Raw genomic sequence first — 15,967 nt, forward strand, 5'->3', positions numbered from 1 at the left:
TTCCTGGTTCGATTCCCGCTCCGGGAGAAAATTCCAGGGACTGAGTTTTTGGCTCTCCCTTGACACCATTTGCGAGTATGGTCTGGGAAACGATGATAATCCTTCGGAAGTGGACGATAAATAACTGACCCGTGTTAAGCGGGAGCAATTATGGCATATCTCTTGCAAGTAAAAGACACCATTGTAAATTTCGCAAACGAGCAGGCTTATGCCGCTACAAGGCAGCACTCGCACCCGCAAAGTGGAAAGGTATTAATATAAGTATATGAATAATTATGTTTAAACTAACATGTACCAACAGCCAATGAAGTTTTTCTAGGTAATTGGTAGTTTAAATATTTGCGTGTGTAGTATATTTTTTTAATCCAGTGCACCCCAAAAAAAATCAAAAATCAAAAATGATCACACCTACAACAGTGATAATGTATTGTACCAAATGTCAAAATAAATCGCTTTCCGGAACTTTATTCTATAATATTAGTTTGTTGCTTTAATGGCAAATGTTTTTACTTTATTAACTCGATCATGATATTGTAAAATGTAAAGTCATCACCTAATGCAATTGTAAAAAAACATTCAAATAAATTATGTTGTATTTTCGGACATGTAAACAAACACAGTTTTCCCATCATGCTTTATTCCGCTTTATTTTTCAAAAAGAGCGACACCTATTGACACTGAGTGTTTGAGAGTCAACTGTATTGCGCATACAATACTGTCTGCCAATGGGTTTCAATGTATTATGCTCTTAACAAAGAGTTAATTCTTATATGGATCGTGTTGTTAAGAATAATGTCTAGTGCTTACGTATTGTTCTTTACTGATTTTTTCACTATATTTGCATTTTCAAACTTATGAAATTATTTGGGTATGATTTCCCTTTTATGTTTACTTTCACAAGAAAATCGTCAACTGGAACCAAACCACCAATCAATTACAGAAATATCAACCGCTGGCATGTTCTTCTTGACTGTAGATTTCCAATTCTAACTCAGCTGGCTTTTAAGTGAACCTATTCTCTAGACGTAAATCAAGTTTTGTCTCACAAAAGTCAATTCACAAAATTCAATTTTGTCTCACAAAAGTCAATTTTGTCTCACAAAAGTCAATTTTGTCTCACAAAAGTCAATTTTGTCTCACAAAAGTCAATTTTGTCTCACAAAAGTCAATTTTGTCTCCCACAATTGACTTTTGTGTTTTAATTTCCATATCAGGTAACAAAAGTCAATTGTATATGCAAATAAGTTTATATTTGCATACCTTTTTGACAAAATTGACTTTTGTCATGACAAAAATGAATTTTGTCTACAAAAATGAATTTTGTCATCACAAAATTAAAGTTCTCATAAAACAAGTCTGTATCACATAGTTTTGTGAGACAAAATTGACTTTTGCCTCACAAAATTGACTTTTGTCTCACAAAATTGAGTTTTGTTTCACAAAATTGAGTTTTGTTTCACAAAAGTCAATTTTGTCTCACAAAGTCAATTTTGTCTCACAAAAGTCAATTTTGTCTCACGAAATTCAATTTTGTCTCGCAAAACTCAATTTTGTCTCACAAAACTCGATTTTGTCTCACAAAAGTCAATTCACAAATTCAATTTTGTCTCGCAAAATTGAATTTTGTCTCACAAAATTGATTTTTGTCTCACAAAATTGAATTTTGTCTCCCACAATTGACTTTTGTGTTTTAATTTCCATATCAGGTAACAAAAGTCAATTTTGTATGCAAATAAGTTTATATTTGCATACCTTTTTGACAAAATTGACTTTTGTCATGACAAAAATGAATTTTGTCTACAAAAATGAATTTTGACATCACAAAATTGAAGTTCTCATAAAACAAGTCTGTATCACATAGTTCTGTAAGACAAAAATGATTTTGTTATGACAGAATTGAATTTTGTACATTGTCCCATTCGGCGCCCCGTACTAGGAGAGTGGTGTTTACGTAGCCCATTCAGCTTTACTGATTTGCCTTTACATTTATTTTGAAAATGTTGATAGTTGGTCCTGTTTTTTTGTTTTCTTTGTCTGCTGGTGTAATAGTTTGTGGTTTATCCAAGGTAGACTGGTTTTTGAGCGGATATAAATTTCGATGGTATATGGTTGTCTAGGTTTGAATAAAGGTCTTCCTTGAAATTGTCCCATAATTCCTGTAGTGTGGCGCTTGTATACATGTCAGGGATGTTGGTCGAAAATATAGTCAGGTCTCTATGTAGACCTTTCCATTTTGCTTTTGAGGATATGTAGTATTTGCGTGGCTTATTACTCTGAAAATGTGTTTATAAGTCACAATCTGTTACAATCATATATTCAGATATTCCTGGACTATTTGTAGATGTTTTGATAAGTGACGGGTTTGTAGTCACCACTCTGTCTAGTAGGTTGTTTAATTATTTTTATATAATCCTTCCCATTAATGCTCTTTTAATTTACATGTCTTGCGCCTTCATGTACGAACATGGTATTCTATTTGATGTCTGTGCAGTTGAAATCTCCAGATAGTACGATGGTTGTTTTCTTAGTCTGAAATCTAGTCTGATTTATCTAATTCTTCGATAGCTTCTACGTTCCGGTGTGTCATGTATATAAATGAGCATACTATGAGGTATTTTTTGTCTTTTAGTTGTCAATTTTTACCCATTGTATCTGGTATTTTCTTAAAAACTCGGGTTTTTGTATTGCAATGATGTACTACTGTAGGTTGTGTAGTTTTCTGGGAAAACTTAAATAAATATAACGCATCTTAAGTTGGGTTTTCCAGGGTTTTCCCTGTTAAATAAAGACTGTGCTGCAGAGGATATCTGGTTTGATGTAATTTACCGCAGCTGAAAATTCAGAGATCGTGTCCTTGATGCTTCCAACGTTTAATGTAAGGATTCTCAAGTTTTGTTTCACTGTTATGTTTAATGACTTGCTGCTGTTAGTTCTACTCTTGCTTGTGTTACTTTTTATTGTTATTTATCATGAAGTTGTTTCCCTTAGGCCTGCTTGCTTTTCGTGGACTGAATTAATTTAATGTGATGGATTCAAATGTATTGTGGATTAGATGATCATTATAATTTCAGAAGACATTGTACTTTAAATATTTTCAGTAGATCGTAATCTGCGGATCATAATTCTGAACATGTTCTAAACATGTTGAGTGATGACAGATATTTCCGCCTTGGCTGTTCCTCTGACTGAGTGTTCACAATTGCAATGTCCACATGTTTAAATAATTTGTTGGATATTTTGTTCCGTGTCCATGGTTTTGTTCTATGTCCCCTGCAAGGAGGAGGGTTAGAATAACCATTGAATGATTTGAATTTTGAATACCATATATTTTCATTGGTTTATGGCCTGCTGATGACTATTTGTTGTTTAGAAAGTTTGTTAGTCAGCGAATAGGTTGTAGTGCTATTATGTTCTGATTGTAGCAGTTATGTGGTCTCCTTTTTTATACTTGGATTTTGTCCATAAATTGTTTCAAAATTTTGAAGAGTGGCTATATCTGCTGGTATTTAGTTCTTTGATTTTGAAGTTTATTCTGATAACTTGGTCTACAAGTATACTGTTCTGTCCCGTTCTTTAAATTTTTCAGGCGTTTTGTGTTTACGATGGCAGTTCTATCGGTAGATAGAGTACACTAGTGTTTCAGGTATTGTTATCTTTCAGTTATGTATCGTTGGACTTATTCAATAATCTTATTTTAATATTCTAGCAAGTGGTTTATAATTTCATCAATGTAGGTGTATTGAAATGTATGTCTTGTTATAGTATAGCGCTAGATACAGTATTATACTATTACAATGTATTATAGCATAGCATTATGTACATTCTGAAATCATAGCACTAGGTACAATATTCTAGAAATAAATTATGTACATTTTTACATCATAGCTCTAAGTCCATTCATCTAGCATAGAACTAGGTACATTCTTATAACATAGCACTAGGTACATTCTTATAACATTGCACTAGGTACATTTTTATAGTAATACACTAGGTCCATTCGTATAGCCCAGCACTAGGTCCATTTTTATAGTATAGTATTATGTACATTCATATTGCATAACATTAGGTACTGGTACATATTTATAGTAATACACTTATGTCAATCTTCTAGCATAGCATTTGGTTCATTCTTATAGAAAGGCACTAGAAACATTATTATAGTATTACACTAAGTAAATTCTTAAAACAATAGCAGATACATTCTTATAGCGTAATACCAGTTACCTTCTAAAACACAAGCAAGCTACATTCTTATAGCATATCACTAAATACATTCTTATATCATAGCACTTACAATATCCCTATAGCATAGCACAACAAAATGCTTCCCTATTGCATTACACTGGGATCATTCTATAACATATAACTACTTATTCTGATGCATGAGAAGCTCTACCCTTGCTCTAGGAGAGGAATATGAGACTTGGTCCGTATATATGTGAAGAAAAAAAAATGAACTCATCATAGATATTACTAAGCACTAGATACAGGATAACGTAACATACCGACCGTGGAAGGGCTGTATAACCAGTCAAGGTCGTTAAAAACTTCCATTTGTGATCATAGATACCAGGATTGGAATTTTTTATTTGCACCAGACGTGCATTTCTTCAACAAAAGACTCATCAGTGACGCTTTAAAAAATGTCATTAAGGCAAAATAAAGTATGAAGTTAAAGAATATTGAGGACCTGTGTTTTCAAACAGATGGCTGCGAAGCTGTATCCTAACTCTATCGGATGAATATGATAATGAATCAGTATTTAATCAAATGTAAGAGAAGGTATATCCTTTCTGAATCATGTGTACATGAGATCTTCAACCTATAATATTGTCATTTGTATACTTAACGTAAATTTCAGATAGATGTTTGTCAACCAGTATCCTTAAAGTCTCAGATGTTTGTCTTCCTTTGATCCTCAACTATTCTGATGTTTGTCAGCCTGTATCCTTAATATTTCAGATGTTTGTCAGCCTGTATCCTTAACGTTTCAGATGTTTTCAGCCTCTATTCTTAACATTTCAGATGTATATCATTCTGTATCCTTAACGTTTCAGATGTTTGAAATCCTGTGTCGTTAACGTTTCAGATATCATTTTGTGTCTTTGGTGTCTCATATGTTTGTTATTCTTAACGTTACAGATGTATGGCATCCTGTAATCTTAACATTCCAGATATTAATCTGTATCCTTAATGTTTTAGATGTTGTTATCCTGTTTCCTTAACGTTTCAGATGTTTGTTATCCTGTGTCTTTAACGTTTCAGATGTTTGTTACCCTATATCCTTAGTGTTTTAGATGTTTGTCAGCCTGTATCCTTAAAGTGTCATATGTGTGTCAGCCTCTATACTTAACATTTCAGATGTATATCATTCTGTATCCTTAACGTTTCAGATGTTGGTCATCCTGTATCGTTAACGTTTCAGATATCATTCTGTGTCTTGGGTATCACAAGCCCAGTAGTCAGCACTGTTTGTGCTGACATGAATTATCATTGATATTGTTATATTAAAAAATTAACTGTTTACAAAATTACGATTTTTTTTAAATACTAAGGCTTTTCTACCTCAGGCATAGATTACCTTAGCTGTATTTGGCAAAACGTTTAGGAATTTTGGTCCTCAATGTTCTTCAAGTTCGTACTTTATTTGGCCTTTTTAACTCTTTTGGATTCGAGCGTCACTGATGAGTCTTTGGTAGACGAAATGCGCGTCTGGCGTATAAATAAAATTTAGTCCTGGTATCTATGATGAGTTTATCTACAACCACTGGGTCGATGCCACTGCTGGTGGAGATTTATTTCCCCGAGGGTATCACAAGCCCAGCAGTCAGCACTGTTTGTGCTGACATGAATTATCATTAATTTTGTTATATTTATAAATTAACTGTTTACAAAATTTTGAATTTTTTGAAATACTAAGGCTTTTCTACCTTAGGCATAGATTACCTTAGCTGTATTTGGCAAAACTTTTAGGAATTTTGGTCCTCAATGCTCTTCAACTTCGTACTTTATTTGGCCTTTTTTACTTTTTTGGATTCGAGCGTCACTGATAAGTCTTTTGAAGACGAAACGCGCGTCTGACGTATATATAAAATTTAGTCCTGGTATCTATGATGAGTTTATTTACAATCACTGGGTCGATGCCACTGCTGGTGGAGATTTATTTCCCCGAGGGTATCACAAGCCCAGTAGTCAGCACTGTTTGTGCTGACATGTATTATCATTGATATTGTTATATCTATAAATTAACTGTTTACAAAATTTTGAACTCTTTGAAATACTAAGGCTTTTCTACCTCAGGCAGAGATTACCTTAGCTGTATTTGGCAAAACTTTTAGGAATTTTGGTCCTCAATGCTCTTCAACTTCGTACTTTATTTGGCCTTTTTAACTTTTTTGGATTCGAGCGTCACTGTTAAGTCTTTTGAAGACGAAACGCGCGTCTGGCGTATATATAAAATTAAGTCCTGGTATCTATGATGAGTTTATTTAGTGTCTCATATGTTTGTTATTCTGTATCCGTACTGTTACAGATGTATGTCATCCTGTAATCTTAACATTCCAGATATTATTCTGTATCCTTAATGTTTCAGATATTTGTTATCCTGTATCCTTAATGTTTCAGATGTCTGTTATCCTGTATTCTTAATGATTCTGATGTTTGTCATCCTGTATCCTTAATGTTTCATATGTTTGTTATCCTTGTATCCTTAAAGACATGGCTATGAATCAATCAAATTAAGGTCATCACTCAAATTTCACGGTCGCCATCATGAGCTGATTGGCCATTATGACAAAAGTGTGTCAGAAATCATATCTGATATTCTTCCTCGGTCATCATAACCTTCCATCATTACCGAACTGGGCGAAGAAATAACACGACGGGTGCCGTATACGGTGCAGGAAATGCTTACCCTTCCGGAGCACCTGATTTCACTCCGGTTTTTAGTGGAGTTCGTGTTGTATCTTATTTCTTATATATAACTGTTGATGCAAATGTCCTTTGGTTTTGTGAGTCTTTGTTTACTCCTTGGTTTTGATTGTTATTGCCTTAACGTTTCAGATTTTTGTTTTCCTGTATCCTTAACGTTTCAGATGTTTGCCAGCCTGTATCCTTAACGTTTCAGATGTTTGTCATCCTGTATCCTTAACGTTTCAGATGTTTGTCATCCTGTCTTAACGTTTCAGATGTTTGTCAGCCTGTATCCTTAACGTTTCAGATGTTTGTGATCCTGTATCCTTAACTTTTTAGATGTTTGTTATCCTGTATCCTTAACGTTTCATATGTTTGTCATTCTATATTCCTAGCGTTTCAGATGTATGTCATTCTGTATCCTTAACGTTTTTAGATGTATGTCAGTCTGCATTTTTTTCTTTTCAGATTGATGCCATTCTGTATCTTTAACGTTTCAGATGTTTTTCATCCTGTATTCTGAGCGTTTCAGATTTTTGTCATCCTGTATCTTTAACGTTTTAGATGTTTGTTATCCTATATCCTTAGTGTTTTAGATGTTTGTCATCCTGTATTCTTAATGTTTCAGATGTTATGTCATTCTGTATCCTTAACGTTATTAGATGTATGTTATCCTGTATTCTTAACGTTTCAGATGTTATGTCATTCTGTATCCTTAACGTTATTAGATGTATGTCAGTCTGCATTTTTATCGTTTCAGATGTATGTCATTCTGTATCTTTAACGTTTCAGATGTTTTTCATCCTGTATTCTGAGCGTTTCAGATTTTTGTCATCCTGTATCCTTAACATTTTAGATATGTCATTCTGTATCCTTAACATTTCAGATGTTTGTCATCCTGTATTCTTAACGTTTTAGATATTTGTCATTCTGTATCTTTAACGTTTCAGATTTTTGTTTTCCTGTATCCTTATAACGTTTCAGATGTATGTCATCCTGTATTCTTAACGTTTCAGATGTTATGTCATTCTGTATCCTTAACGTTATTAGATGTATGTCATCCTGTATTCTTAACGTTTCAGATGTTATGTCATTCTGTATCCTTAACGTTATTAGATGTATGTCATCCTGTATTCTTAACGTTTCAGATGTATGTCATTCTGTATCCTTAACGTTATTAGATGTATGTCAGTCTGCATTTTTATCGTTTCAGATTGATGCCATTCTGTATCTTTAACGTTTCAGATGTTTTTCATCCTGTATTCTGAGCGTTTCAGATTTTTGTCATCCTGTATCCTTAACGTTTTAGATATATGTCATTCTGTATCAGTAACACTTCAGATGTTTGTCATCCTGTATCTTTAGTGTTTAAGATGTTTGTCATTCTGTGTCCTTAACGTTTCAGGTGTATGCCATTTTGTATCCTTACAACGTTTTATAGGATTGTCATTCTGTATTCTTAACGTTTCAGATGTATCTTATTCTGACTTTTTAATGTTTCATATGTTTGTCATTCTGTATCCTTTATATTTGGGATGTTTGTCATTCTGTATCCTAAATGTTTCAGATGTTTGTCAGCCTGTATCCTTAACCTTTCAGATGTTTGTCATTCTGTATCCTTAACCTGTCAGATGTTTGTCATCCTATATCCTTAGTGTTTAAGATGTTTGTCATTCTGTTTCCTTAACGTTTCAGGTGTATGCCATTTTGTATCCTGACAATGTTTTATAGGATTGTCATTCTGTATCCTTAACCTTTCAGATGTTTGTCATCCTATATCCTTAGTGTTTCAGATGTTTGTCATCCTGTATCCTTAACGTTTTAGATATATGTCATTCTGTATCCTTAACATTTCAGATGTTTGTCATCCTGTATCCTTAGTGTTTAAGATGTTTGTCATTCTGTGTCCTTAATGTTTCAGGTGTATGCCATTTTGTATCCTTACAACGTTTTATTGGATTGTCATTCTGTTTTCTGAGCGTTTCAGATGTATCTTATTCTGACTTCTTAATGTTTCATAATTATGTTTGTCATTCTGTATCCTTTATGTTTGGGATGTTTGTCATTCTGTATTCTTAACGATTCAGATGTTTGTCGTTCTGTATCCCTAACGTTTCAGATGTTTATCATTCTGACTCCTTAATGTTTCATATGTTTGTCATTCTGTATTCTTAACGTTTCAGATGTTTGTCATCCTGTATCCTTAACATTTTAGATGTTTGTCAGGTATACTTAACGTTTTATGTTTTTGTCATTCTGTATCCTTAACGTTTCAGATGTTTATCATTCTGACTCCTTAATGTTTCATATGTTTGTCATTCTGTATTCTTAATGTTTCAGATGTTTGTCGTTCAGTATCCTTAACGTTTCATACGTTTGTCATTCTGTATCCTTAACTTTTTAGAGGTATGTCTTTCTGTATATCTAACGTTTCAGATGTTTGTCATTCTGTATCCTTAACATTTTAGATGTTTGTCAGGTATACTTAACGTTTTATGTTTTTGTCATTCTGTATCCTTAACGTTTCAGATGTTTATCATTCTGACTCCTTAATGTTTCATATGTTTGTCATTCTGTATTCTTAATGTTTCAGATGTTTGTCATCCTGTATCCTTAATGTTTCAGATTATTGTCATTCTGTATTCTTAACGTTTCAGATGTTTGTCGTTCAGTATCCTTAACGTTTCATACGTTTGTCATTCTGTATCCTTAACTTTTTAGAGGTATGTCTTTCTGTATATCTAACGTTTCAGATGTTTGTCATTCTGTATCCCTAACGTTTCAGATTATTGTCATACAGTATCCTTAACGTTTCAGATGATTGTCATACAGTATCCTTAACGTTTCAGATGATTGTCCTCCTGTATCCTTAACGTTTCAGATGTCTGTCATTCTGTATCCTTAATGTTTCAGATGTTTTTCATCCTGTTTCCCTAACGTTTCAGATGATTGTCAGCCTGTATCCTTAATGTTTCAGATGTTTGTCATTTAGTATCGTTAATGTTTCAGATGTTTGTTATCCTGTATCCTTAATCCTGGAATACTTTCTCAAAAGTTGCTAAAACATGGCTATGAATCAATCAAATTATGGTCATCACTCAAGAAATTTTACGGTCGCCATCATGAGCTGATTGGCCATTATGACAAAAGTGTGTCAGAAATCATATCTGATATTCTTCCTCTGTCGTAATAACCTTCCATCATTACCGAACTGAACAAAGAAATAACACGACGGGTGCCGTATACGGTGCAGGAAATGCTTACCCTTCCGAAGCACCTGATTTCACTCCCGGTTTTTATTGGAGTTCGTGTTGTTTCTTATTTCTTATTTATAACTGTTGATGTAAATGTCCTTTGGTTTTGTGAGTCTTTGTTCACTCCTCGGTTTGGATTGTTATTGCCTTAACGTTTCAGATTTTTGTTTTTCTGTATCCCTAACGTTTCAGATGTTTGTCAGTCTGTATCCTTAAAGTTTCAGATGTTTGTCATCCTGTATTCTTAACGTTTCAGATGTTTGTCAGGCTGTATCCGTAACGTTTCAAATGTGTGTCAGCTTGTATCCCTAACGTTTCAGATGTTTGTCATTCTGTATCCATAACGTTTCAGATGTTATGTTATTAGATGTATGTCAGTCTGCATTTTTTTCTTCTTTTCAGATTGATGCCATGCTATATCTTTAAAGTTTCAGATGTTTGTCATCCTGTATTCTTAGTGTTTCAGATTATTGTCATCCTGTATCCTTAACATTTCAGATATATGTCATTCTGTATCCTTAACGTTTCAGATGCTTGTTATCCTGTGTCTTTAATATTTCTGATGTTTGTCATCCTATATCCTTAATGTTTTAGATGTTTGTCATTCTGTTTCCTTAACGTTTCAGGTGTATGTCATTTTGTATCCTTACAACGTTTTATAGGATTGTCATTCTGTATTCTTAACGTTTCAGATGTATCTTATTCTGACTTCTTAATGTTTCATATGTTTGTCATTCTGTATCCTTTATGTTTGGGGTGTTTGTCATCCTGTATTCTTAACGTTTCAGATGTATGTCAGTCTGTATCCTTAATGTTTTATGTGTTTGTCATTCTGTATCCTTAACCTTTTAGATGATTGTCATTCTGTATCTTTATGTTTCAGGTCTTTGTCATCCTGTATCCTTAACCTTTTAGATGTTTGTCAGCCTGTATCCTTAATGTTTCAGATGATTGTCATCCTGTATTCTTAACGTTTCAGATGTTTGTCAGGCTGTATCCGTAACGTTTCAGATGTGTGGCAGCTTGTATCCTTAACGTTTCAGATGTTTGTCATCCTGTATCCTTAACGTTTCAGATGTTATGTTATTAGATGTATGTCAGTCTGCATTTTTTTCTTTTCAGATTGATGCATTCTATATCTTTAAAGTTTCAGATGTTTGTCATCCTGTACTCTTAGTGTTTCAGATTATTGTCATCCTGTATCCTTAACATTTCAGATATATGTCATTCTGTATCCTTAACGTTTCAGATGCTTGCCAGCCTGTATCTTAAATGTTTTAGATATTTGTCATTCTGTATCCTTAATGTTTCAGATGTTTGTTGTCCTGTATCCTTAATGTTTTAGATATTTGTCATCTTGTATCCTTAACGTTTCAGATGTTTGTTATCCTGTATCCTTAACGTTTCATCTGTTTGTCAGCCTGTATCCTTAACGTTTCAGATGTTTGTGATCCTGTATCCTTAACTTTTTAGATGTTTTTTATCCTGTATCCTTAACGTTTCATATGTTTGTCATTCTATATTCCTAGCGTTTCAGATGTTTGTTATTCTGTATCCTTAATGTTATTAGATGTATGTCAGTCTGCATTTTTTTCTTTTCAGATTGATGCCATTCTGTATCTTTAACGTTTCAGATGTTTTTTATCCTGTATTCTGCGCGTTTCAGATTTTTGTCATCCTGTATCCTTAACGTTTTAGATATATGTCATTCTGTATCCTTAACATTTCAGATGTTTGTCATCCTGTATCCTTAGTGTTTAAGATGTTTGTCATTCTGTGTCCTTAATGTTTCAGGTGTATGCCATTTTGTATCCTTACAACGTTTTATTGGATTGTCATTCTGTATTCTTAGCGTTTCAGATGTATCTTATTCTGACTTTTTAATGTCTCATATGTTTGTCATTCTGTATCCTTTATATTTGGGATGTTTGTCATTCTGTATCCTTAATATTTCAGATGTTTGTTATACTGTATCCTTAACGTTTCAGAGGTTTGTCATACAGTATCCTTAACGTTTCTGGTGTTTGTCATTCAGTATCCTTAACGTTTCTGATGTTTGTCATTCAGTATCCTTAACGTTTCAGATGTTTGTCATACAGTATCCTTAACGTTTCTGATGTTTGTCATTCAGTATCCTTAACGTGTCTGATGTTTGTCATTCCGTATCCTTCACGTTTCAGATGTTTGTCATTTAGTATCCTTAACGTTTCAGATGTTTGTTATCCTGTATCCTTAATATTTCAGATGTTTGTTATCCTGTATCCTTAACGTTTCAGAGGTTTGTCATACAGTATCCTTAACGTTTCTGGTGTTTGTCATTCAGTATCCTTAACGTTTCTGATATTTGTCATCCTGTATCCTTAATGTTTCAGATTTTTGTCATTCTGTATTCTTAACGTTTCAGATGTTTGTCATTCTGTATCCTTAACATTTCAGATGTTTGTCATCCTGTATCCTTAGTGCTTAAGATGTTTGTCATTCTGTGTCCTTAACGTTTCAGGTGTATGCCATTTTGTATCCTTACAACGTTTTATAGGATTGTCATTCTGTATTCTTAGCGTTTCAGATGTATCTTATTCTGACTTTTTAATGTTTCATATGTTTGTCATTCTGTATCCTTTATATTTGGGATGTTTGTCATTCTGTATCCTTATTATTTCAGATGTTTGTTATCCTGTATCCTTAACGTTTCAGAGGTTTGTCATACAGTATCCTTAACGTTTCTGGTGTTTGTCATTCAGTATCCTTAACGTTTCTGATGTTTGTCATACAGTATCCTTAACGTTTCTGATGTTTGTCATTCAGTATCCTTAACGTGTCTGATGTTTGTCATTCCGTATCCTTCACGTTTCAGAAGTTTGTCATTTAGTATCCTTAACGTTTCAGATGTTTGTTATCCTGTATCCTTAATATTTCAGATGTTTGTTATCCTGTATCCTTAACGTTTCAGAGGTTTGTCATACAGTATCCTTAACCTTTCTGGTGTTTGTCATTCAGTATCCTTAACGTTTCTGATGTTTGTCATCCTGTATCCTTAATGTTTCAGATTTTTGTCATTCTGTATTCTTAACGTTTCAGATTTTTGTCATTCTGTATCCTTAACATTTCAAATGTTTGTCATCCTGTATCGTTAACGTTTCAGATGTTTTTGTCAGCCTGTATCCTTAACGTTTCAGATGTTTTTGTCAGCCTGTATCCTTAACGTTTCAGATGTTTTTGTCAGCCTGTATCCTTAACGTTTCAGATGTTTTTGTCAGCCTGTATCCTTAACGTTTCAGATGTTTTTGTCAGCCTGTATCCTTAACGTTTCAGATGTTTTTGTCAGCCTGTATCCTTAACGTTTTAGATGTTTGTCAGCCTGTATCCTTAACGTTTCAGATGTTTGTCATTCTGTATCATTAACGTGTCTGATGTTTGTCAGCCTGAATCTTTAACGTTTCAGATGTTTGTCATTCTGTATCCTTAACGTTTCAGATGTTTGTCAGCCTGAATCTTTAACGTTTCAGATGATTGTCAGCCTGTATCCTTAACGTTTCAGATGTTTGTCATTCTGTATCCTTAACGTTTCAGATGTTTGTCAGCCTGAATCTTTAACGTTTCAGATGATTGTCAGCCTGTATCCTTAACGTTTCAGATGTTTGTCAGCCTGTATCCTTACCGTTTCAGATGTTTGCCATTCTGTATCATTTTCGTTTCATATGTATGTCATTCTGTGTTCTTAACGTTACAGATGTATGTTAGCCTGTATCCTTAATGTTTCATGTGTTTGTCATCCTGCATCCTTAATATATTAGACGTATGCAAGCTTGTATCTGTTGTTTGTCAGCCTTAATCCTAACATGTCAGGTGTAGGACAGTGTGTGTCCTTTACGTATCAGACATATGTCAGTATGTATCCTTAACTTATTAGATGTATATCAGCCTGAATCCTTTTTGTATCGAATGCATGTCAGCTTTTGTACTGAACGTTTCAGATGTATGTCATCTTTTATACTCAACGTTTCAGCTGTATGTCAGTCTGTATCCTAATACATTTCCAACGCAAGTCTCCATAAATGCATAAGGGAGACCTAGGTAGCAGCCACGGTTATGTAAACTATTTGTATCAAGCTTTATATTTCAGAAGGAAGAAGACCTGGTTGCTTCATTCTTTGTGTGTATACATCTAATATTATGAATTGTCATCTGTCATATGTCCATTTTCCTTAAGCTCATTTTCATGTTTCAGTAACTGTTGAAAAAAAAAATGTGGTCTTTTGAATATCTCATGTATTATGAGTAATGATATAACCAGGGTTTCCCCTGGGTCAATTATTTTTTTCGCCACCTCTTTCGCCAAAACAATATATTTTTCATCACTTTATTATTATTTTTTCGCCAAGTAACATATATATATATATTTTTCGTTTAAATTTTCTTCCCCCCTCTAAATAAGATTAGTTTTCCCAATTGTTGTCTATGATTATTCTCTCAAACTTATCTTAAAGTCTACATTGTAGTGAATAAACACTAAACATTTACTTTTAAAAAAACTTTATTTTTAACTTAAAAGGGGGAAAATTTCTTATATTTTGAACAACTTTAAAAGAAGGGGACCACTTACTTTTAAAAATAAAGAAGATATAAGTCCCGGGATATATATAACAAAATTCTTGGACATGTTTTAACCATATAATACCAGAAAGATGTACAGTTCTTTGGGAAAGTTTTTTTAACAAAAAAAATATATATATGCCCTTTTGTACAAAGAAGTGGTTTTTACAACAAAGCAAAAGTTTATCACAAGAAATTGATCTCCATTTAAGGTGTAGTCATTACATTGAAGGGTTACTTCAGGGTTACGCTCATTCGAAGGGTTGTTCCCAGATCTTCCCAACCTTTTGAATAGATTTCTTCATAACAAGTTTTCTTTTCTAGACCATTGTAAATGAAAAAGTTGTGAAGTAAAACTATGCTTGAAACACGTGTGTCACTGAAACGACTTTAAAGTACCCACTCAAATCAATTATCTATATCAAAGTCAAGCGATAAAGTTTTAAATCAGAGATAGTTTTTGCTTTTGAAGATTTTTCGTCATTATAAGTTTTCTTTTCTGGACTATCATTAAAAGAAGGAGAGGAGACGTCAAAATTTTGCTTCAAACACATGTGTCGCAAAGTGGTTAATAAATCCTTTATATTACATGTGATGGACGTCATTTAACCATATCATTTCGTCAAACAATACAATCAACACCTTTATTAATTAGTCCTTTGTTGTCGATAGCTATAAAATGCAAGCTGATTATTGATTTTCTGTCAAAAATGTGAATTCCGAATATTGTCCGATCAGGTAAAGTCTGAGAAACCCGAATAAAGTAAATAAACAAGATGGTTGAAAATAAATCGTTATATATATTTCTTTCGCCAAATTCTTTCGCCAATGACGAATTTTAATCGCCACAATTATCATTTTTTGGCAAATTGCGAAAATGGCGACCGCCAGCAGAAACCCTGGATATAACTATATTCGGTATATATTCACCATTTGTGTAACAATGTTTTGCATATATATATAGTTTACCTTGGCTACAACCTTTGGTCCAGACAATATGTCAAAAAGTGATGGCTTTGCAGCATATAATGTACTCATATGAAGACATTTGGTTTACCACGCATAAGGGGTTTTAAAATACAAATTAAGATTCATATAAGAACCTAAGTATGGCCATTTTCTAGAAACGACAAACATGAAAATCAAAAGTGAGCTTTCATTACTGTTTTAAAAACAATTTTACAAGTTTGCTAAACCATCGCAGACTA

This window comes from Mytilus galloprovincialis, chromosome 12 (genome assembly GCF_965363235.1).
Source record: "Mytilus galloprovincialis chromosome 12, xbMytGall1.hap1.1, whole genome shotgun sequence".
Lineage (NCBI taxonomy): Eukaryota > Metazoa > Mollusca > Bivalvia > Mytilida > Mytilidae > Mytilus > Mytilus galloprovincialis.